Below are 22,567 nucleotides of genomic sequence, written 5' to 3' on the forward strand. Positions count from 1 at the left end.
ATATAGAGAGCTTGACTTAGAAGAACTATAATATAATAGGAAAATATATCCCCAGAGGCTAAGCAGGGAAATGTATTACTAAGATCCCACATGAAATAAGAGCCCACTTTGCAAGATGTGGGGCCTTCAAGAGGGTCAGATTTATGGCTTCAACTTGTGCACTAGGAACTGAAAATATTTTTACATACTCTATGCAGTAAATGGAAAGAAAACTCCCGCTTCACAGCGCTGCTTTTGGCTGCCTTTAACCTATTTCGCCCTGCTGTCCCAGATGTTGTGGAACACCTATAAAACTTAAATACATATAGTATAATATGTAATATAATTATATAATAACATAATTACAGTATAATATGATCATTATAATATGGCAGTATTAATATTATATAAGCTCTGGATTACTATTTCCAAACTATTTTAATGCACCTGGGTCAATTTCCTCAGAATCCTTGCAAAATTGAAAACAGGGGTCTTGATGGCTAATCAGTTCCATCCTAATGAGAACTCCTTTGGTAGGAGGTTTCCTGCTGTGGCATTTGTGCATGTGCTTACTGCCCACCAGGGGGCTGTCAAGCTGGAGTCCAGTTCCCCTTCCAGGTTGGCCCCTCAGGAAGTCTTGAACCACCCAACTGCATTCGGTTTCCTTGCTCCACCTGCAATCCACAGCAGTACAACCTGCACTTCTCCTTCCTGACATGTTCTGCTTTGCTGCTACAGTCAGACGGTAGGGCTAGCTATGTCATTTGTGTTTACTAACTGCCGGGTCATCCTGCACACCCCAAGAAGCCAAGAACTTCGTCTTGCTCCCCAATGTCCCCCTAGCACCCTGAACCTTGTAGGCACACAAAGACTGAGAGGGGAAATAACACAGCCTCACAAAGGAGAAACCACGTCCCCAGATCTCCCCAGCAGAGTCAACACTAAGCACACTGATGAGGATCACTGCGACAGCGTGCACAGGGGTGTCGTGCCTGAGACTCCAGCCTCTCATCACTGCCCAGAATGTCCTGTAATCATGCACTCCCTGTTCACCTCCTGCCCGTGTTAGGTTAGTGCAGGACATGGTCACCACCAGAAGACAAACAAATCATGGATTCCTGGAGTTAGAAAATGAGTCATCCACTCCCACCCTGAAATTCCAAATCTTCATAAGCCAAAGTCAGCACTTTTGGAACTGAGGAAGTATCTTGAAACATATTTAAGAATAAAATGACCTTATTTATTTGGACTTCCTGTAACTTCCATCCTCAAGTCCTTATTCCTCTTAACAAGAATAAGGCTAGTTCCTCTTGCACTGGACTGCCTGGTGCCTTTTGGATATCAACAACTGCTCTCAGGTCCTCCTGGAGCTATACACATGCTAAACTTCCCCTATTCCTTTGATAACTGTGACGGGCTTTGGAACATTCTCAGACACCATCCTGTGATCATCCTTTGTCTACTTTCCCTTCAGAGCCTGGAATCCACAACTGCAGCAATAATCCTGCTATGACAGCAGAGTATGCTTATCATCTCCTCTTCCTAAAATGCTCTACTTCTGTTAATACAGCCTAACACTGCATTAGACTTTTAAGGATCATGATAAAATTGAACTCCAAAGTTTTGTTCATATGTGCTACTCCTCAGATACATTCCTACCCTTGTGCCCAGTCTTCATGCACAGTTGGGATTTTCAGAGTCAAATGCAAGACCTGAAATTTATTTCTATTCCATTTCATCCTATTAAATTTGACCTATCATTCTAGCCTGTCAAAATCTTCTAAGGTCCTGATTCTGTAACTAAATGTACTCTTCAAGACCTCCAAATTTCAGTTTTGAGGATCGCTTCACTAAGCATTCTCCTTCTGATTTTGAGAACTACCAATATCCCCTGTAGTGTCATCAGGTCTACTTGTCCATCTCTCAGATGGCTGTACAGATTTTGCAATTTGTCTCAAAGGCTCACTGACAACAAAGCCTGGCTAGGAGTGCCTAATTACCAGAAGTCAGACCTAGAAGACAATGTCTGCAGACAAGCCAAGCATCCTCCAGATCGGAGTTTCACGGTGCTCCCTGTTCAGGGCTGTCTGAGTGGCCAAGAGGAAATAAATCCAGGGCTCTGTATGACATGCAATTTCATCTGAACCTTATCCAGATTGGGGGGAAAGGGGTGATTCCTGCACCAAACTTGTTTATTTTCTGTGAATGCAAATAGAATAGCTTAATAGATGAGACATATGACCTATGCAACTATTCTCAATTTTTTATCACATTTTGTTGAATAAGATCAATATCCTGGACAGTCAGGTACGGCTGTAGTCTATGCTAATGGAACCCCCCCCAAGTTAAACAAGATCATACTTTAATCACACTTTAACTAAAGCACTTGTTAAAAAATCACTATTTCTACAACGAACCCTAAGTGGTCATCACAGCCACCATTTCATTGAAAGCTCATTTCAACTCTCAGAAACCTGTTCTTTAGATGAGCAAGACCACCCTTCAAAAGCCTGTACTCTTTCTTTCATACCATGCTTCAAGGCATGAAGAGTAATTATTTATTTTAAATATTAGAATTGCCTGTTTTCACTTATAAAGTCCTTTCTTAACTCATAGAAACCTAATACATTTTCTTAAATGCTAATATTGCTTTAAAAAAACTAATAAGATTTCAACTTTCCTAACCTAAATCAATAACTTCATTGAACATTTTAAAATTTGGAAGTACAAGTTAGCCTGTCGTCAAGATCAAATTATTTTAAATAATTTCTTGAAATATCAAACATACAGAAATCCTTTAAATAAAAAGTAGCAATGGTATGGCTTTGAGTCTCTTAAAATTTGCTAGGTCCAATTCTAAATCTTCCCAGAATTAAGATACACTTATACATTAGAGAAACAAGTGTGCCATTCCCAACAATTCTGGAAAATCTTTTTTAATTTTTTTTATTTTATTTGTTGTAATTAGTTGTACCTGAGAGTGGAATGCATTTATACATTTTGATAGATCATACATAAATGGAGTGTTATCTCTCATTTTTCTGATTGTACATATTGTAGGATCACATCACTCATGCAGGCATACATGTACATGAGGTAATAACGTCTGTTTTACTCTACTTTTGATTGCTGAGTGTGTATATATGTTAGCGACATCATCTAGGTTCTGATCAGACACCCTGAGACCTATTTGTGTTTCTACAACCCTGCTCTCTCAATGCAGTGGTCTACACAGTCCAGAGCCCTGCATTTGAATCATGTTACTAAGGGGCAGAATTCCCTGACCAAGAGCAGGGGCTCAGCAACACAAACCATCACTGATGTACCTGGGCGTGGGTCCCCAGTATGCACGGCATGATCTTGGTTTGCTGCCACAATTCCAATTTTAGATGTTAAAAATTTTAACCCTGGCTTCTCTAATTCTTCTTGTGCATACATACAAGCACATGTGTATGAGCTCTCTCTCACACACACATACACAGGCACATACATGCTTAATCCAGTAAGCCTTACATTACAAAAACGACTTTCAACAAGGTCAATTTTAAAGTTAGTTGCTACTTTCCTAAAACAAACTTGCAGTCAACTCAGGGATGATCTCCTCTGGGCTTTCTATCACGGCTGTTTGGTGCATCAGGGAGGGATGTAATATAAAACAAGATAGCATGCCTGCCCACAGGAGTTCACTATCTGATACAAGGGTTACAACCAGAGAGCAAGTCAGCTTCACACACCTGGGGGCAGCTATTGCCATCAGTTTCTGGAACATGCCCAGGTAACAGACCACAAGTGATTCAGGAGATCTAGAAAGGCTTCTCCACAGCACCGGAAGATAAACCAGGCCCTTAACAACAGGTTACATCTCCTCCCATAACTTATTGTGAAATATTTTAGACATACAGAAAAAAAAAATTATGGTAAACACTATATTCTTCATCTAGTGTCTACCACAGGTTGAGTACCCCTTATCTGAAATGCTTGGAACTGAAAGTATTTTAGATTTGGGGTTTTTGAATTTTGGAAAATATACATATCCATAATGAGTATCTTGAGGACAGGACATAAGTCTAAACGTGAAATATATCTATGTTTCACATATACTTTACACAGCCTGAAGGTAATTTTATATACTACTTTTTGTGCACCTATGTTTTTATCCACAACCTGTTGCATGAGATCAGAGGTGAAATTTTCCACTTAAGGTATCAGTTGGCACTCAAAATATTTTGAATTTTGGAGCATTTCAAATATCTGGCTTGAGAATGTTCAACCTGCATTCACTTTTTCTATTTTTTGCTCTGTCACCTTTCCTTCCATCTGTCCATTCCTCTGCTCAAATCACCAAGTCATCCTATTTATTGTTGTTTGCTGCATTTCATAATAAGTTGCCAGCATGGTAACACCTCCCCTGAGTACCTAAGGGTACAAATTAACTATGACACTAATATTGATCTGAGAAAACGGAACAGGGCAGGTTGAAGACTACTTGAGACAGGAAGCTGAATTTCTTTAAATAATAAACAAGCAGGAAACTGGGACTCTTTAAAAAAAAAAAAAAAAAAAAAAAAAAAACTATGTCTCCTGACACTAAGGTTCCCTAGCCCACCACCCACACTTCCTCCAGGTCAGTCGTGGCCTCCACAGCATTCCTGGTTCATCTCCTTCACACACTCTCTGCAAATGGTATAATAATCACTTATAGAGCTGAGTGGCCAAGTCACATTTTACCACTGTCACCATCCTACAGCTTCTCTGGGGCATAAAAATTCTGGGGCAAAGGAGCAGCATTCTTCTTCAAGTCAAATTCTGCAGCTGCCTTTGCTCCTCAGAAGACCAACAGGACCTGGCCTGCCACTGTGATTCCATCATCCTCGCCAGGCACTGTGATCTCAATTTGATTTTGATCTTTCCTTTCTCCTACAAGCTAGACACAGCTGAAAGTGAGCCTATCATTGGCTTCTCCAGCATCCTGCGTTGCCATGAAATTTCCTTCTAAAGGGGCAAGACTGAGAGAGACTGGCAGAAAGGCATGGAGTCTGCACTGGGCTTGCCTTACCCAGACAGAAGACTGGTTAACGTTGTTGTGGGCTGTGTGTGTAATGGGATGTGGCCTCAAGGTCATGTTTGAGGCACAGCAAATGTAGGGTCTGTGGCTAGAAATTGTAGCCCAGAGACACTCAGCTTTAACAGTGTAAGAGCTACTTTGTAATTGAATGGAGTCAGGGAGCCACAAAGAAAGAAGCAGCAAATGGAAGGCTCCTACCACAGCCAGTTCTAAGGCAAACTCATCCCTGCATGGCTTAAGCTGCCCTGGGTCTGGGGTAGGGGCTCCAGCTCCTGTACTCTGAGCTTCTCCCTCAGGGACATGCCAGGATTCCCCATCCCTTCTTTCCACATTAAAAAATTTAGAACCAGAGAGAAAGCCCCAGCTTCTCCCAATTGCTAGACTACACTGTGTCAACAGACAGCACTGATACAGTTGCAGCTGTGGGCTCCTTCACCACCCGACCCCACCCGCCAGAGCCTAACACAGCCCGAAAGACTATCAGACTATTAGAATGTCCTCTATCAACACCTTGAGCCTCCAAAGTTCTATATTCATGTGAACAAATGCTCACGTGGCCTGAATGTCCTTGTGTCTGCACACCTGGATTGTCACCTAGCTCTTCGGGAGTCTTTGAACTGGAAAAGGCCTCCAGGTCTCCCTTTTCATCAACAAGACAACATGCATCTCTCATCTGCCCTCCCTTCCCAGGCAGCTGTTTGTGGAACACATCGTCGATCACAGCACAAAAGAGGCTCCTACATCCCTATGATCCAGTTTGACACTGGATCATCATAAAGTACAAAGAGAAAAGACCCAATGGGCAGAAGAAAAGACACGGTGACATGACCAGGGGGCACGGCCACCATGTGCGGAGACCCCAGTGGCGCTGTTCTCCCATGCCAGCAGCAGCATGAAGCACAGACAGCACTGTGGAGGGCTTTTCTAGTAAGATGGTGTTAAAACAGTTGCTAGCCACAGGGCCTATTTCATTAGCTGGAGTTCACCTAAAGGGAAAAAATAATCTTAGGATACAAAAGGCGACAATCAGAATGCACAGGTGTCGGGTATCTGGCAGCAAACGAAGTGTCACCAGCCAGGGCAAGGTCTATAGAAAGGGAGTGTTTGTTTAATGAAGCCATCCATCCACCCTTCTGAAGACTTGGAGTGGGGAGCAAGTTTGAGCAGGCAGAACACAATCTTTATTAACCAGCTGACGTGTAAGGAGTTAAAAGTTGGCCATTTCCTTCACACTGCTGCCCCTGCATCTTGCCCCCAGCAACACTGGGAAAGAATGGAGGGCTGGTCAGTCACTGCTACTCAGGCATCAACTTTATGTGCACAGATGGGGCAAGCAGCGTGCTAGAATTAGGGGAGTAGACAGTTGCCACTGCTGAGAGCCGTCCGGAGAGCTCACCCGTGAGAACAGCTGGACGCCCCCACCGGTGCTCACAGCAGCCCAGGCCTCAATCCAGGCACACTGCACAGCGAGCATGTTCTGTTTACTAGCTACGTGATGCGCGCCCTCCTCCCCCAGCTGCCAGACAGGAAGCTCCCTGGGGCTCGGGTGGAGCTGGAGTTTGGCCCCTCACAGTACCCTGGTGGTGAGAACACAGTGGTCCTGAGTAGTTGCAGTGAACAGTTGAAAAGGAGGGATGAAGATCAGCAGGAGAGAGGCATGGAGCTAGAGGGTAAGGAAAAGTACATGAAAAGGAGCATGGAACCAGTCCTGAGCATCGCCCTTGAGGAAGCGGCGAGGCCAGTGCCTCAGTTAATCCCAATATAAATCATTGACCAAAACTCAGGCCAGTGTGGAAAATCACCAGAAAGGGGCAGGCAGCCTGTTCTGGGTTGTCAGGGGCTAGCACTGCATGTTCCAGAACTAAAGGTTTACAGAAAGGACTGACGGCTTTCAGGAGGTGAGCAGCGGCAATTCTGAGATAACTGCTCTACGTTCACCCAGAGGCACATAAAGAACGGCTCTGGAAGAAAGAAAATACAGAAGATGGCTGTGTTAACCCTGTTCGGTCAAAATTTCTGTCTCGAAACCCTGTAAAATGCCTGGCAATAGCTCAAGCTCCACCTTCTTGGGAGTTTGTATCAGCCAACGGCCTTGATAACATTATCGAGTGACAGTTCCATAAAACACCGCTGTGCTCTGCTTCATCTTAGTGGGACAGCTTACGAACTGCACATTTGCATTGCATTAGAAGGGTTGAAAAGAGACAAGCAAGTAAAAAGTCTAAGGTTATACACTGAATACAACACCTCCAATGTTGGATGGGAGTTCTCTGTGTTGCAACTACTTCTAAAACAAAATGAAATATGAAGTTTTCTAATGGATCATTCTCTGTGAAGCAATAAAGATACTGTAAGTGCAAAAGGACAGGAAGCAGACCTCAACATATTCAGAGGAGCCTTTACTCTCTGCAGACTCGGTGTGATGTTGGGGCCCATTTTCTGGACGGGAAAATGACCATCAGTTACAGAAGGGATTTTGGTTTTACAGGGTACAATGAAGATGATGTAATCATTGGAAACAGTGCCTGTGCAGTTTTGACCATCAGGGGCTAGCTGTACAGGTTAAAACCAGACCTTGAGGGATGAGTACTCAAACCTTATTGCTATTTAGGACTAATTTACCATGGGGAAAGGTCAAGGTTCAGGGCCCAGCATTCAGTATCTGCCCTTTTTCCCCAGGGCCCATTGTTATCAGGAAAGAATGCACTGGGAGAGGTTTAATGTTTGGCCAATTTTCCCTCTCTCCTCCCCAGCCACACCATCCCTCCATTTTTCTTGGGGAGCTGTCTTATAGGAATATTATTTTCCATAACCCTTCAGATATGCCATACAGTCACCTTTATACCTAACATAGTTACATAAAACAAGCTACAGGTTAGTGACTCCACTGCTCCAAGACCCTCAATGATTCCCTGTTTCCTACGGTCTAAAGGCATAAACTACTGTGGTGTGGCGCCCAGTGCTGTCTCACCATCTGGCCCCTACCTATTTTTCATGACACCCTACTCCTACCAGCTAAATCACTTTGCACACCCAGCTTCCAGTTCCCTGAACCCATCCTGCCCTCCTAAGGTCTTATTCAACAGCTAAAGTGCCCCTTAGGACAATCAATCAAAATCCTTCCAGGTCCAACGCAGATGGTATGTCCTCCACAAAACCCTGCCTGAAATCTGCCTGGAAAATGCACGTAACATTGGTGCCTATGACTGAGAGAGACCATGATATTATAAAGCAAAATGAAAAGAAACTGAGTAAAGACAGGAAAGAGGGCTTGGCCCAGGCTAGGAAAGGAGCATGAGATTGAGCACAGTTCTCGACTTCCTCCTGCACCAGGGCCCTGCCAACAACCTGGCTCTCACCAAAGCACCTTGTGCGATAGGCTGTAAGCATCTACAAGGCAGCTCAGTGTCTTCAGCATCTTGGAATCCCACGCCTCAAGATATAAGGCATTAATGGAATCTGAACTTACTGCCCGCCCCAAGTGTGACCTAAATAGATCCCAATCCACAGGCTCTCAGGGCAATGTTCCTTCCTGACATTCCTTATTACTCATCTCTTTCAGGGCCACTTCTAATTTTGCCTCCCTACATCAGGAGGATCCCATCCACTATAAGAAAAACACCTGCTCCTCAGTGCACTGCTATACAGGGCTCCTAGACTCTAGGACGAGGAACTTCATAGGAGTTAGCAAAATCACGTTTACACCTCTGCCTTCTGCGGCCATCTGCCATCTAACTTTCTTTCCCTTTTCCTTTGCCTGCACTCCTACTCATCCCTGTAAGCCCCAGGTAGAATACCTACCCCCGTCACATACACACCTGGGCAAGTCTGGGAGCCACCCCAAATTTTCTCCTCTGTACCCTCAAGTACTGAGCACACACCCCTGCTGGGCTGCGGTTACTTATCCAGGGATCTATTCATCTCCTCGGAGAACAAGAGACTGCTCCAGGGAAAGCATCCACCTGGTTCTCTCTGACCCCAGATCTGGCACCTACCAAGCAGATGCTCAATAAATGTTTTCTGTGGTTGTTGTTTTTGTGGTGGTTGTGCTGAAGATGGAACCCAGGGCCTCACACACATTGGGCAAGTGCTCTACCACGGAGCTATATCCCTGGCCCTCAATAAATGTTTTTAATAAACAAATGAGCTTGCCCCTTCTGTATGAAGAATATCAAAGGAGATGATCTAAAAAAAGATCATGAAAACTGGCCAGCACCACCAACACCACCTGAAGTCTGTAAGCCCTTGTCACTGCAAGGATTTCAGAGAGAGGTGGCACGATTTTCCAGACCCTCATTCTGGTCTCTCAGCACATGTGTGACCCTGGGCACAAGCATGACCTATCCGTGCTCTTTCCTTCTTCGTGCCCCACCCCCACCTCTGGCCACACCACATGACACAGTACTAGGGACGTGGTCCCAAAAAAAAAAAAGCTAATCTCAACATTAACCCAGGAAAGTCTTGTTAATGAAAAACTCTGCTAAGAACACTCTGTTTATTTGTGATTTGGCTTTAGAGAAGTGTGAAATCCACACATCAGAAGTGCCAAAAAAAACCTGCTCTTTAACGGAGAATCTTTAATGGTAACAATACTGCAGATTTGGGGTGTATGGGTTTTGAGTTTTTTTTTTTTTTTTTTTTTTTGGTGGTGCTGGGGACAGAAGCTAGGCATGTGCTGTACCCAGAGCTAGACCCCAGGCCAGACTTCTGTATTTTTGACTCAGATGCATGACAACCTGGATCCTTCTGGGGAAAGGTGACTTATTAATTGAGTGACTTAGCCAGCTGAACTCCTCTGAACCTCATTTCCTCCCTGTAAAATGAGGCTAACAATGCCCACTCTGAAAGGCTGCTATATGCATTAGCAACAACAAATGTGAAGGTTCTGGCAAACTCGAGATGCTTTAAAAGGGTCCCACAACAATTATGCAATGTCACTGCACTGGGTTTATATGCTTTCCTTGTGTGAACTAATACATAATGTCCTAAAGAAGGTTTAAAAAGGCTTTCTGGGGCTGGACTTGTAGCTCAATAAATAGTACAGTGCTTGCCTAGCATATGTGAGGCACTGGGTTTGAGTCTCAGCACCACATAAAAATAATAAAATAAAGTTGTTGTGTCCACCTACAACTTAAAAAAAAATTAAAAATAAGTTAGAAAAGGATTTCTGTTCAGGACACCATACCACTTGGCATGCTCCTTTACTTTCAATGAAATTGAAATTGAACATCTTCCTCACGTTACACTGAAAATGTTCTCAAAATCTTTGTATCACCCTCAATTTCATGATATGACCATAAAAACTGTCTCCAAGTAAAAGGAGCACTTTATTGTGGTATCTTAACATCAAGCGGTTCCTATGCAAGCCACTTTCTTGGTACAATAATCTTTTAATTTGAAGTAGAGTATTCACTGAATAAAATAGCAGGAATTGGGTTTTTACCAGGGGCTTAGTATGGACAAATTTCTTAAAATTTGTAACAAAGTGTAAAATTACCTCTCTGGGTAGGCTGGATGCACTGCATTCAGTAGCACTGAATTTGCAGAATTTAGTTCTCTGCATATAAACATAGCTCTTCCCAGAAGAATTAATGCTTAACTCCTGTAACTGCTATACAATACACACAGGTGAGTCATTTAGACTTCAATAAAATGACACTTGCCTGGAATTACCTGCAGCTTAGAAAACACGCTAAGGAAAAATGTCTAGACGCTTAGCAATTCTTTTAAAGATAATATGGAAACTGTGATCTAAAGGACAAAAATTTTTAAAGGCACTCAAAGTAAAGAAACTGAAAGTTCAGGGTTAAGCTAAATGAAATCCTATTGTGTGTAGGCACAGATGGTATGAAGTGGTCGAAAGCCAGACCATACCAGGCTGAATGCCTACTGTGTCGGCACTCTGTGAAGCACAGAGCTCCTATACTTACATGTTTAACCTTCAATCTCACCTAAATCCCATTTTACAAATGCTGAAACACAGGTTCAAAGAAGTTAGGTTCCCAAATTAGCAAGCAGTAGAGCTGGGATCTGAACCCAGCTTTGTCTTCCACGCTCATTATTTCTTAACCTTAGACCAACTGCTCTGAAAATAGCCTCTGCAATAACTGACCTTCTCATCAGATCATTACTAAGTGCTTAAAGAGAACAAATTCCTAGAAGGAGGCAGAGTTCAACCATGAAATGGACTGAATGTCATGTGCGCCATTTTAAAAGTTCTCTGTTCAACAACTGTAACACAAGATAAAGTCCCAATTGCTCTTCATGCACCCAGGGTCTTCACAATCTGGCCCCAAGATTCTCCCCTCCCCATTACAGAACATTTGCTAAACAGAAGGCAGAGACTGTGCCAACCTCTGCAGGAGATGCCTGCCAGAATAAGGCACACTGTCTGCCCTCAAGGAGTTAAAGGTCTAGGAGGGAAATTGAGGTAATTACGAGAGTAGTAAAAGAGTATTAAGAAGGCAGAAGGAAACCCACTGAAGAAGAGTCTGACATGCAAAGTCCACAGCCCTGTCCTCCTCTGGCTGCCATGCTTTGGCCACTCCCAAGCAACTGGGCACCCAGGAGAAAGCATTGGCCTGTGATCGGCCTTCCCTCACACATGATGGCCAGCAAAGCAAACAGTTGCCTTTGTTAACTGAGTTTTGAATTCAGAGGAGCTTAGCCATTTTATTCTCCTTTAAATTTCTAAATACCTGGCATCAACATCTCCCTCACAAAACTGCTGCACACACAGGGCACTTTTTGCCTTTTCTCTCCCACTACTTCTCACTGTCCCTAAAACATCCTTAGTTCCTCATTCTGTTGGGTGCTGTTCTGTTTGCATGAAATGCCCTTGAGTGCCCCCTGCCCTAGCCTCCTCAATGCTTATTTCTGAGTTCCCAAGACCCTGTGGTCAGGCCACCCCCACCACCTGCAGGGCGCTGGCTCTGACCTCTGGCTCCAGGTTCTTTCCACGTGCCCCTAGCACAGTGCCTGCCCTGCTGAACTCTGCTTGCAGGTGGCTTTACCTATTTTCTTGGACAAATTATGAGCTTTGTGAAGGCAAGATCCACGTTCTACTTCCCTAGTTCTCTTGTCCTTCCAACCTCTGACACTGAAATAAGAACATGCTACTTGATAATAGTTGTTAGTGCTCATTTTAGCCTCTTCCCAGAAGAAAAAAATTTTTAAAAGACCCTATTAAGATGTGATTATCATGGTACACAGAAGATGGTGTCTGAATGTGTTCGTGAAAGGCAGGAAGATGAGGGAGAAGAGAAAGAGCCTATGTGACAAGGCACAGGGTACAAAGAGGCATAAGGCTGGGCAGCTACCTTCCAGGAACTCGGGGTTAGGGTGAACTCTTGTGGACTCCTAGCCCAAGCCCGAACTTCCCACCTTAGCATCCAGAACCTGAGTAGGTCCTCCTCACTCACCATCAGCAGGGACAGGGCAAAACCCAGGCTCAGCACTGTTTTATTCTCCAGTGGAATGAACCCAGAAAACTTAAACAGTTTTTCCTTCTTCAAGATTCACTCAGTCTTCCCTGTTCTTGTTGTTTGTCTGTTTGGGGACAGGGTCATGACTTATTGCCCAAGCTGGTCTTGAACTTGTGGGCTTCAGTGATAACCCACCTCAGACTCCCAATTAGCTGATCTGCATCACCAGGCTTGGCTTCCCTCTTTTTAATTCTCATGGTCTTCATCAATTTCAGATTTAGCATCCTGCCTCAGTTTAACACCAACATAAAGGCTAACATGTAGTATTTCATTGAGAAAAACACTTTTTTAAAAGAAAAAAAGCCTCTACTTATTCATGTGTAGGATAAGTAAGATTGAACTGAACAAATAGCAAACAAATGGGCCAACCCAGGACCATATTCCTGATAGACACAATATTTTCTCAAGACAGAAGGAACATATATATAGCCAGTGTGGCTTCATCTGCAAGCTCCTTCACCACACCCAAGTTTGATTGTTTTTAAAAAGGCAGAGACCAAACTACTTATCCATATGTGGCTCTAGCCCTGAAGGTTGCTTTGTAAAGATATCTCCGGGTGAAATTATCCAGCAAACCCTTGTGTGGATAGAAGGTTCCACAAGTCAACAACCGCTTAAGCAGTTTAAACCAACAAGCAAGATGCCCTCTATTTAAATGCTATGAGTGAATCTATTTTAAGCCTTTAAAAATCCTTTGGGCAGGTGTTTAAGCTGTGTACAGACTGAGCCTGTGGAGGCTCTGGGGGCTGGGGGAGGGCGGGCTCCACTCTCCAGTGCAGGCAACATTTTGTTCAGACAATCTTCCTGCAGCAGGTCATGTGATAAAGGCCAAATAAACAGCATCTGGGGATTTTCAATTACAGACCTTCGCCCAGCATGCCTGCACTGTAATCTCTACCAGATGAGGCTCAGGCCTCCCTATTTTCAATAATTCGCACACTGTGTACACATAACATGACAATAAGGGCATTCATGGTGCGGCCTGACTCGCAGATCAAAGCTAGCAGAGGGCCAGCTGCAAGCATGCTCGGATGCTGGATGATTCGTGCTTTTCACAGGCTTGGAAAGACACTCCGCGGGACCTGGCAAGCCGACCTCTTTCCTGTGCGGTATGCTGAGCAAACTGAACAGGAACGGGGTCCCCGCCCCCACCGGTCCCGGGAGAGTCAGAGAGGCGACCAATTCCATACGCATTTGCAAGTACTGGGCAAACTTCAAACTCCAATCTACTCAATAAGCTGCTTCTTGGCTGGTGTAAGATCTGTGTAAAAGCCCACCACTCACAGGGCCAGGTGGTTCTTCAAAACAAACCTGTTCTAAAAAGACTGGATGGCTCCTGTACTTACTAACCCTCCCCCAGCCAGGTGCTCAAGTTTACAAACCCACTGCCTGTACAGTTTACAATTCAGCCCGCACAAACCCACTCAGACACAAACTACATGAAGGTGCATTTCTAATGCATGTCACAGAGCTTCAGGTCTGGGAAATGAAAGACGACACTGTTGTTACAACTGAAATCCCTACCCGTTAACTCAATTAACTCGCGTGCGTAGATTACCACATTGAGTCACTGTGGGTGTGTTTGCGCACGCGCAAGAGAATGCTTTAAAAGCATTCAGAATTCCCAAGTCCACAAAATTCCAAAAGCCTCTTGCCCTGCTGCACCGAGTCACGAGTAGAGGAAGTAGGGACACTGCTTCCTCCTATAAAGATTTCACACCCGTCAATCAAGGCAGGAACCGGGAGAGAGCCATAATGGTGACTTCCTCGGAGCAAACACATGCTCTCACCAGCTGTGGGTTGTGTCCTTACCCCCTTTTCTCTCTCATTCAGAACGGTTTCCTCTTAATCACAATAATCCCAAAAGTGCTAAAACATATCAATCGTTGGGTAAGCCCTGCCCACAAAGGGCCAGCCGGCTGGCTTTTATGGCCTTGTCCAACAGCAGCTGATACTTCATTCAGTGACAAATCCAATTTAGCAGTTACAAGAGGTTTAGCATCCCTGAAAAAATATTGGGGTTGATCTGGCACTCAGAAGTCAGCAAATGCTCCACTGCCATATTGTTTTAGAGATTTCTCTGCTGTCATATTTGGATGTCCACAGCCAACTGTCTCGCACCCTCCCCAACCTTGACCCCCCACGATCTGATGGTGGTGGTGGTGGAGGCGACAATTTAATCTCTGGATTAAAAATACAATAATTGTACATGGAAGCTGATAATGTGATTTTCCAAGACCCCCACAAACACCGAAAAGGGAGTAACTAGCTCTACTCAAATAGGAATTGCTAACACATTGAAGAAAAAAACTAAAAGCTGTAATTGATTTATGCTTAGCCTTTTGGATTTTGGTCAGCTCTGAAGGGTAAAGGAAATAAGCAAACATAAGGATTTTACCCTTGGATTAAAATTCATTTTATTCAAAACTGTTATAGGACTAATGTAAAGGCCCTGTAATTAAATTACCGACATTCTTTTTAAACATCAAAATGTCAAAACAATGAAAAACTTTTAAGTCAGGATGGGGGAAAACAAGAAATTGACAGGAAGAAAAGTTAGTTTTTGAATGTTTAGTGCATATTCTTTACAGATAATTATATAAATTCAAGTTAAAAGAATCTCCAAAGAAAATAACTTGAGTAATTTAGCCATAAAAGGAATTTTTCACAACCAATAAAATGTCATTTTCAAGCCACAAGGTAATTTATAAAGTAAAGTAAAAAGGAAATGATCTAATAGGAACATGGACTGATTATTCCTTTAATATTAGGCTTTGTAGTCAACAGTTAGTTATTTATCCCAGCTACAGTTTTAATGATACTAAAAAAGTGACCACAGAGACATCTGGTTTAAAAAAAAAAAAAAAAAAAAAAAAAAGTTTTTCAGTGCCATAAATGAGATGCATGCAATTATGTCTGGCAAGATATCAACAATAGAATATTCCATACATGAAGTACTTATTTCATGTGGTTTTAAAACTTTATTCTTTTCTGTGGATTTTTTTTAAAGCATAAACTGAAAACTAAAACAAAACAAACATGCAGAGCCTGCAAACTGAAGACATTTAGCTTCTGTGAATAACAACCCATTAGATTAATATTTTGTCAGTGTCACTTGTCACAACAAAAGCAGCAGCATTTATAATTACTCTAAGTCTAGTTTAATTAAAATTCAAAAAACCACGACAAAGCTATATTGAATTTCATTTGCTGCATTGTAATTACTACTTTGTAGCTGACTATAAATGGTATTTTATTACATCCACAAAATGCATTTAAATGCTAACAGTAATTTTCAGACACTGGAAGAACTGAGGGAACAAGTCCCTTTGCTTCTACTTTGAACAGTATTACTTCCTACTTTAATGAGGACCCCGATCTTTCCCAATCTGAGGGGATCCATGAATCTGTCCGCATTCACTTCACTCAAAGCAGGGCTCCGGCTCCCTAAGAACACAGATTTGGCAGAGCCAGATCTACGCATCTCCCTCCCAAGACCAATAGAAAGAGTCTGGCTTGGCTCAAACCCAAAAATAAGACAATAGAGGCTGCCAGGCATGATGAATGACTTAAAGGACTTAAAAACCACCATTTGCATCTCCCCAGATAAATAATGAGCTGGGGATATAGTTATATATCTAAATATATATTTTTAAATATATATACCTAAAATAAAATACACACACACGCTCACTCTTTCCCCGCACCCACCTCTGGAACCAGATTCCAATGCTGTTGGTCTGCCTGGCAGAGAAGAGTGAGTTTAGTGAAATTAAAACTTAACTTTAAGAACCTTTGACACATTATATTAATGTGCCTCATAGGAATGAGGAAAAAAACCCAAAACTAATCATTTTAGATTTTTTTTTAAGTTTAAAATTTTAAAAGTTAGGAAAAGCTTAAGAAACTTAAAACTCCCTTAAAGCAAGTATCAGAAGGTTTTCAGTACATTTGTTTGGTTTGTTTTTCCATCCCATCTTCCTTCATTTTCAACCCATGGCACTCTAAAACCAGCATGATCAAAAAAACTCACTTATGGAAAAAGGCAGGCAGGCATCAATGTGATTTAAGCATGAAAGGAAGGAGACAGCCTTCAGACATGCTTGCCAGATGAAAATCACTGGGTCTGAAACTACATACAAGCAATTTCTTGCGCTCATGAAGGTCCAGGAGGGAATGCTTGAGAAAGGACAGAGAAATATCTGAAAAGTCAACCTGCATTTTTCTGAAACGATTCACAGGACTGGGTAAGAGTATCTCAGGAAGTTCACCAAGCCGCCATTAATACAGGAGGCAGCAGTGTGGTTTCCGTGGCAACAGAGACTCCCTCTCTAGCAGGCTCAGTGTACAACTGCCAAAGGTTTCTCTTCAAATCTCAACTTCCTGTTTGCAGGTGCTGACAAAACCAAACATACTTTTAAGCCCAGAGAAAGAGTGCAGGGATTTTCAAAAGGGATTCTCATAGCCTTGGTTTGGTCAAAAGAGACCCGGTACTATCATAGAACTGCAGCTGACCTTGCTGCAGAGGCCTGGAGACCAATTTTAAAGAGAGTTAAGAGTCCCCTGAGAATGTTCAGTGTGTTAAATATATTTGCTGTAATATTATAATGTGTTATGACAAGCTATGTATCATTATAATAGGCTCCCATGATTAGTAGTAGCCTGGTTTATTTCTGTGCTCTGTAGGAGTGACTTGGGGGAAAGGATCCGCTTGATTACCAGAATTTGGCACCTAAGGAAATTTGACTACATTTATTTAACATACATAATCTTGACATCTATACTTTGTGAGGTCATGATACATTTTATAAGAGGTCTTTCCAGACTGCCCCATGTGAACAGGGAAGTGCATGAAAGAATAGGTAAGAACTCTGCCATTAATAATCACTGATTGCAGGGAAAGTTACTAACTTCGACTCTCGGTTTCTCCAAAGGTCTAACACCTACAATGTGAGCTCTAGCTACTGTCATCTTCCTTCCCAAGCCATGCAAATAACACTAGAAAGCTCTGGTATCCTTCAATTCTCCACCTCCCTGTTTCCTTCTGAACACTGAAGCTGAGACTTAAGGAGGCAAACCAAAGGAAGATGTCCTATTCCCCAATCATCTTTAAGTCCCCTCCTCATCCACATAAGAATGTAACATCCTATATAACACTTGCACATGCCCCGCCTTCAGCGTGTGTTCATGCAAAAGGCTTTAACAGACAGCAACAAATTCTTGACAGCTCTAGCTGATAACTTGAAAAGAGAGAAAGTATTCCATTTCAATTTTCAGACAGGTCTGGCTCAGGGACAAACCAGATGAAAGACAGAGAGGGTAAATTTCCAGTAAAACTCTCCCTGTAAAAGCCATAACGTTACTACCAAGGGCAAGCAATCAAATAGCTACCAGAACTCTTAAAGCCACTGCATATCTCATTCCATTCCACTCATGAGGTCACAGGCAGGGAGTCACCACTTACATATCAACTTCTTTAATATGAAGTCTGTCTTATTTTTCTACCTCAGAGAAAAACGGGAGGTATGTGATGTGAATGAGGTCTCTACCCTTGAAAAGAAGGCCTGCAGATAAATGGGTGTCTCTCAACATAGGTAGCCTGTCCAAATTCATGAACAGCACACAGCCAAACGCTTATCTAGGCATCAGGGGCCAATACATGGTCACTTATTTTATGAAAATAAAGATACATAAAAGTTAAGTGAGAAAGACTATTCTGCAGAAACAATCATCCCAGGATATGCTGACTGACCTTCCTCTACATTTGATTAAGTGAGAGCAGGTAAGAGTATTTATTTAGCTTGTTTTATGAAGCAAGTTAGATTATTCTAGTATCTGTGCACTCACAGGACATCTAAGGCAAAATGCATGTCCAAGAGGAACAGAAAATGAACTCAGAAAAGCTTCCTATAGTGGGACATTGTAGGTTGTATTCAGCAAACAACAGAAAGTACCAAGAGATGCACTTTAGAAAAGGATTGCTCAAAAACAATCCAGATGTTAGAAGATGAATCTAGCCTTGGAATAAAGGCTGGGCAAACAGAGAGGGCTAAAGAGAACGGAGCAACAGTTCAGGCAAAAGGAGAGGAAAGCATGGATTTGGGAGTTCAAATCTTGGAGAAATTAAGGGAGGGGGTTAAATGGAGGGGAAGAACTTCTAGATCTTCCTGACATATTTGGTATGGATGGAAAGAAAGGGTTTCAATGACAGCTGGCATTTTCAGCTTCAAGATGGTAGCAATGTTTCAGAAACAAAGAACAATATGGGAAAAGTTAAGAGAAAAAGGCAAGGGAAGCAGTGAGTTTCATTTTGGGGTGTTTGAATTTGAGGGAACAAAAGGATGTCCATGGGGAGCCCTCCAGTAGGCAGCCGGGTGTGCAGAGTGGAGGTCACACGGTCTGGCAGAGCAGGAGGCATGGGTCTGGCTGTCAAGAGCCTACTGCGGACAGAGGAACCCTTGAGAGGAACAAAACACACCTGGGAAAGAGAGCTGAGAAGGAGAGAGGCTTGAAAAGAGGTAAAGGCATCAGTAGCAGAGAGTGAGAAATAGAAAAGAGAAATGTGCCTGCTTGAACAGTCTCATGGAAGGCCAGGCTAGACAGAGTTTAAAGGGAGCGCTGGAGAATGGTCATGCAGGATGAGAGCTGAGGCTAGGTTATAGGACACATCAAATGACAGCTCCTAAACTCTGTAATCAATATGCTCAAGTGCAAAAGGTGTTGTGGTTAAAGGTGCCACTTGTTTTAGTAAGCTTTATGACTGCTTGTGTCTAAAACAACCCAACCAGGACAACTGTACAGGAGGAAAAGTGTATTTGGGGGCTCACGGTCTCAGAAGTTTCAGTCCACAGACAGCAGGCTCCACTCCTCAGGGCTCAAGTGAGGTAGAACACGATGGTAGGAGAGTGTGGCAGAGAAAAGCAGCTCACATGGTGATCATGGGAAGTTACCAGTTAATCCCTACCAGGTGATTAATTCACTGATTGGGTTAATACTCTCACAGTCCAATCATTCCTCCTCTGAACCTTCTTGCATTATCTCACATGTGAGTTTTTGGGGGGCACCTCGCATCCAAAGCGTAACACAACTCATCAGTTTGACCTAAGGTGAATCCTGTTCTGAGATAATAGTTCCCAATTGGGGTTCCAATGATCAAGAGTACCTTTGGGATTTGTGTGACTCAAATAATCCCATACACTTGGACTGTAGTCACTGACCAGGAATGTGGAGGAATGAATGGAAACAAATTCCACGGACATTGGCTGAGAGGTGTATAGTCAGGCAGAGTGTTGGCAAAGTGGGGGCTCTGGTAGAGGAAATGAGGGAGGTAATAGGGCCCACATGTTGTACCAAGGCTGGGTAACAGGTGATCACACTCATTTGTCAAGTATAATCACTGATGAGCTAGGGGTACAAAAATTTGAGGGTAAAAAGAATCAGTTAAAATACTCTGTGACAATACCCTATATAGAATTACAATAAAAATCATTGCCTATTTTGTTATTTGTAAACTGTATACTACAAATGCTTTATGTTAGCAAAAATTTTGGGAATATATATGTGTGTGTGCACGCACCCACATGGTTGCAAAATATTTACCAGCATGCATGCTGCTGACACACCTCTTACTTCTAACCATTGCTCTAAAAGTTTCACCAAAGGAGAAACAGGTCCCTAAATCAGCAAATAATGTCACTTTGAGTATCCCAGTGAGTGGGGGTAAGTAGCTGCCACAAGTACAAAGCCCACCATCAACCTGGCTTCTTGGCTTCGCCACTTCCTTTCTGATCTTTTGGAGTATGCTCAGAACTGCTTTCCTTATTTGTCTTCCATCTCTTCCCACTCTCACCTTTCCGTAAGTCTACAAAGTCATCTTTCTTAAAATAAGACTTGTCATCTTACTTTTAATGCCTCCCTCCTTTGCTGCAGTACCTACACCCAAGTGCCAACTGTAACTGCTGCCGCCAGTACTAGCTGAAGGCAGGTCTCCCTCACATGCAGTTAGTGAGTTTCTAAAGACACTCTGCGTCCTCTGGCTGTTACAACCTTTGTTTCCAGTTACCCTCTCTCCTAGTCCTTAAGCCTCCAGGACACTGCCCAGCACACAGGACAGAATCGATCACTGTTGACTGACTGAATGGACCAGAACTATGCATAACATGTACAGAGTACTTCTTTCTGAAGATGGGCTCTTTCCAAAAAAAAAAAAAAAAAAAAAAATCTTTAAGTTGGAATGAAATTATTATTTTGGAAAAAAATTTTGGATATTTTCCCAAGTCCATGAAAAGCAATGCTCAGAGTTTTTTGTTTTTTTGTTTTTTTTTTAGTGGCTTGTGTGATGACATGTTTTCTGTCAAAGAATTTACAAGCCCATTTCCCCAGTTTGAGCCACACAGATTTTCTGTTGAGAAACTCTGTAATTCCATGTGTGTGGTTTCTCATCTATCCAAGTCTCCTAATTACAGAATATTATCACTCTAAAACCAACAAGCAAACAGTGAAAATATCTGCAACTGAACTGCCTGGACTGAGAAGAACTCTCTAGAGACTTTAATATCAGAGTCAGGAATATTTTGGCTCCAGAAGATACTTTAGGAATAATTTCTTCTAACAATTTCAGTTTTGCAGACGAGAAAATGAATACAAAGGGAACTCAAAAGACATGTCCAAGGTCACAAGGCTGGGAAGTTCACAGCTGGGAAGAACAGAGATCTCACTGACTGCTGATTTTACATCCTGACTATAACAGACCTGCATTTGGTAGGTAAATGGTGAAATTTATTTTTTAAAGTGCATTTAGTAAACAGATAAAACATGTTCTTAACTTTTCTCTCAACAAGATTTAAGTCCAAAATTCTTCCTAACTACAGTGAGCTAGCTACTCCAGATTATTTGGAATTATGTTCCCGAGCCTCCTCCAAACACAAGTACATAATCAAAAAGTAAAACTTGGTTTTCCCTGAAATCATCAGAAGCCAGGGACATTGCAAGAGGCCATGTAGCATTATTCACATTCAGTGTCACCCAAGGACAACACAGTGTTCCCAAAATGCCCCAAGCAATGGAATCTTGCTTCTCACACATTCCTCCTGAATGTTTCACAAAAGGAAGTACCACATTAACCCAGAACCCAGAACTTCTGCCACCAGGTCTCACAGGGACATGTTGTATGTCATGTAGTGACAGCATTTTCAAAATCCCATAGATTCAAAAATTCTTCTGAAAAGAGAGAATAAATTCCTTTTCACGTAACTGGCTGGATGATATAACAGAGGCGAAAGACTGATTTTGCACAGATCCCAGTGCAACATGAAAGGTGGCAGGCACTGTCATTTTAAGCCCCTGCTTTATCCACGAAGCATCATTTATCTGCAAGGTGATAGCACCCTGAGCACCCTGAGGCCAATCCTCCCTGAGAGGGCACCTGCAATGTTCTGCTGGGGTGGGGTAGATGGGCTTCTGGTCCTCTGTAATTACACCTTGAAATTAGGGTGTCCGCTCACCAACCTCACTGCTTTTCTGAACTCCCTATGGATCATTACTTCATCTACAAATTAGGTGTAAATGGTTTAAATTTTAGCTGTTAAGGTATTACAGAGTGAGCTGGAATTGTAGCTCAGTGGTAGAGTGTTTGCCCAGCACATGTGAGGCATGGGGTATGATCCTCAGCACCACATAAAAATAAATAAAGGTATTATATCCATCTACAACTAAAAAAAAAAATATATATATATATATATATATATTACAGAGTAGCCGATGCAAGCCTGTAATCCCAGTGGCTTAGGAAGCTGAGGTAGGAAGATCGCAAGCTGAAAGCCAGGCTCAGCAACTTTGCAAGACCCTGTCTCAAAATAAAAAATAAAAAAGGGCTGGGAGTGTGGCTCAGTGTTTAAGCACCACTAGCTTCAACCCCTGGTAACCAACAAAAAAAAAAAAGAGTAACAAATATTACATAACCCTTTGGATAGCTTAAAAATACTTCTATATAATTTCTAGTCAAATCTACATTGAGGCCTTTAGGAAAACACTGGATACA

General features: G+C 42.5%; 1 protein-coding gene across 10 annotated transcripts in view; it reads right to left on the reverse strand.

Annotated features, from left to right (window-relative positions):
• Tead1 (TEA domain transcription factor 1) overlaps window positions 1-22,567 on the reverse strand; it is a 253,404-nt gene that overhangs the window by 75,139 nt on the left and 155,698 nt on the right. The gene's annotated exons all lie outside the window — the stretch shown is intronic.

Source organism: Sciurus carolinensis, chromosome 11 (genome assembly GCF_902686445.1).
Source record: "Sciurus carolinensis chromosome 11, mSciCar1.2, whole genome shotgun sequence".
NCBI classification, from domain to species: Eukaryota; Metazoa; Chordata; class Mammalia; order Rodentia; family Sciuridae; genus Sciurus; species Sciurus carolinensis.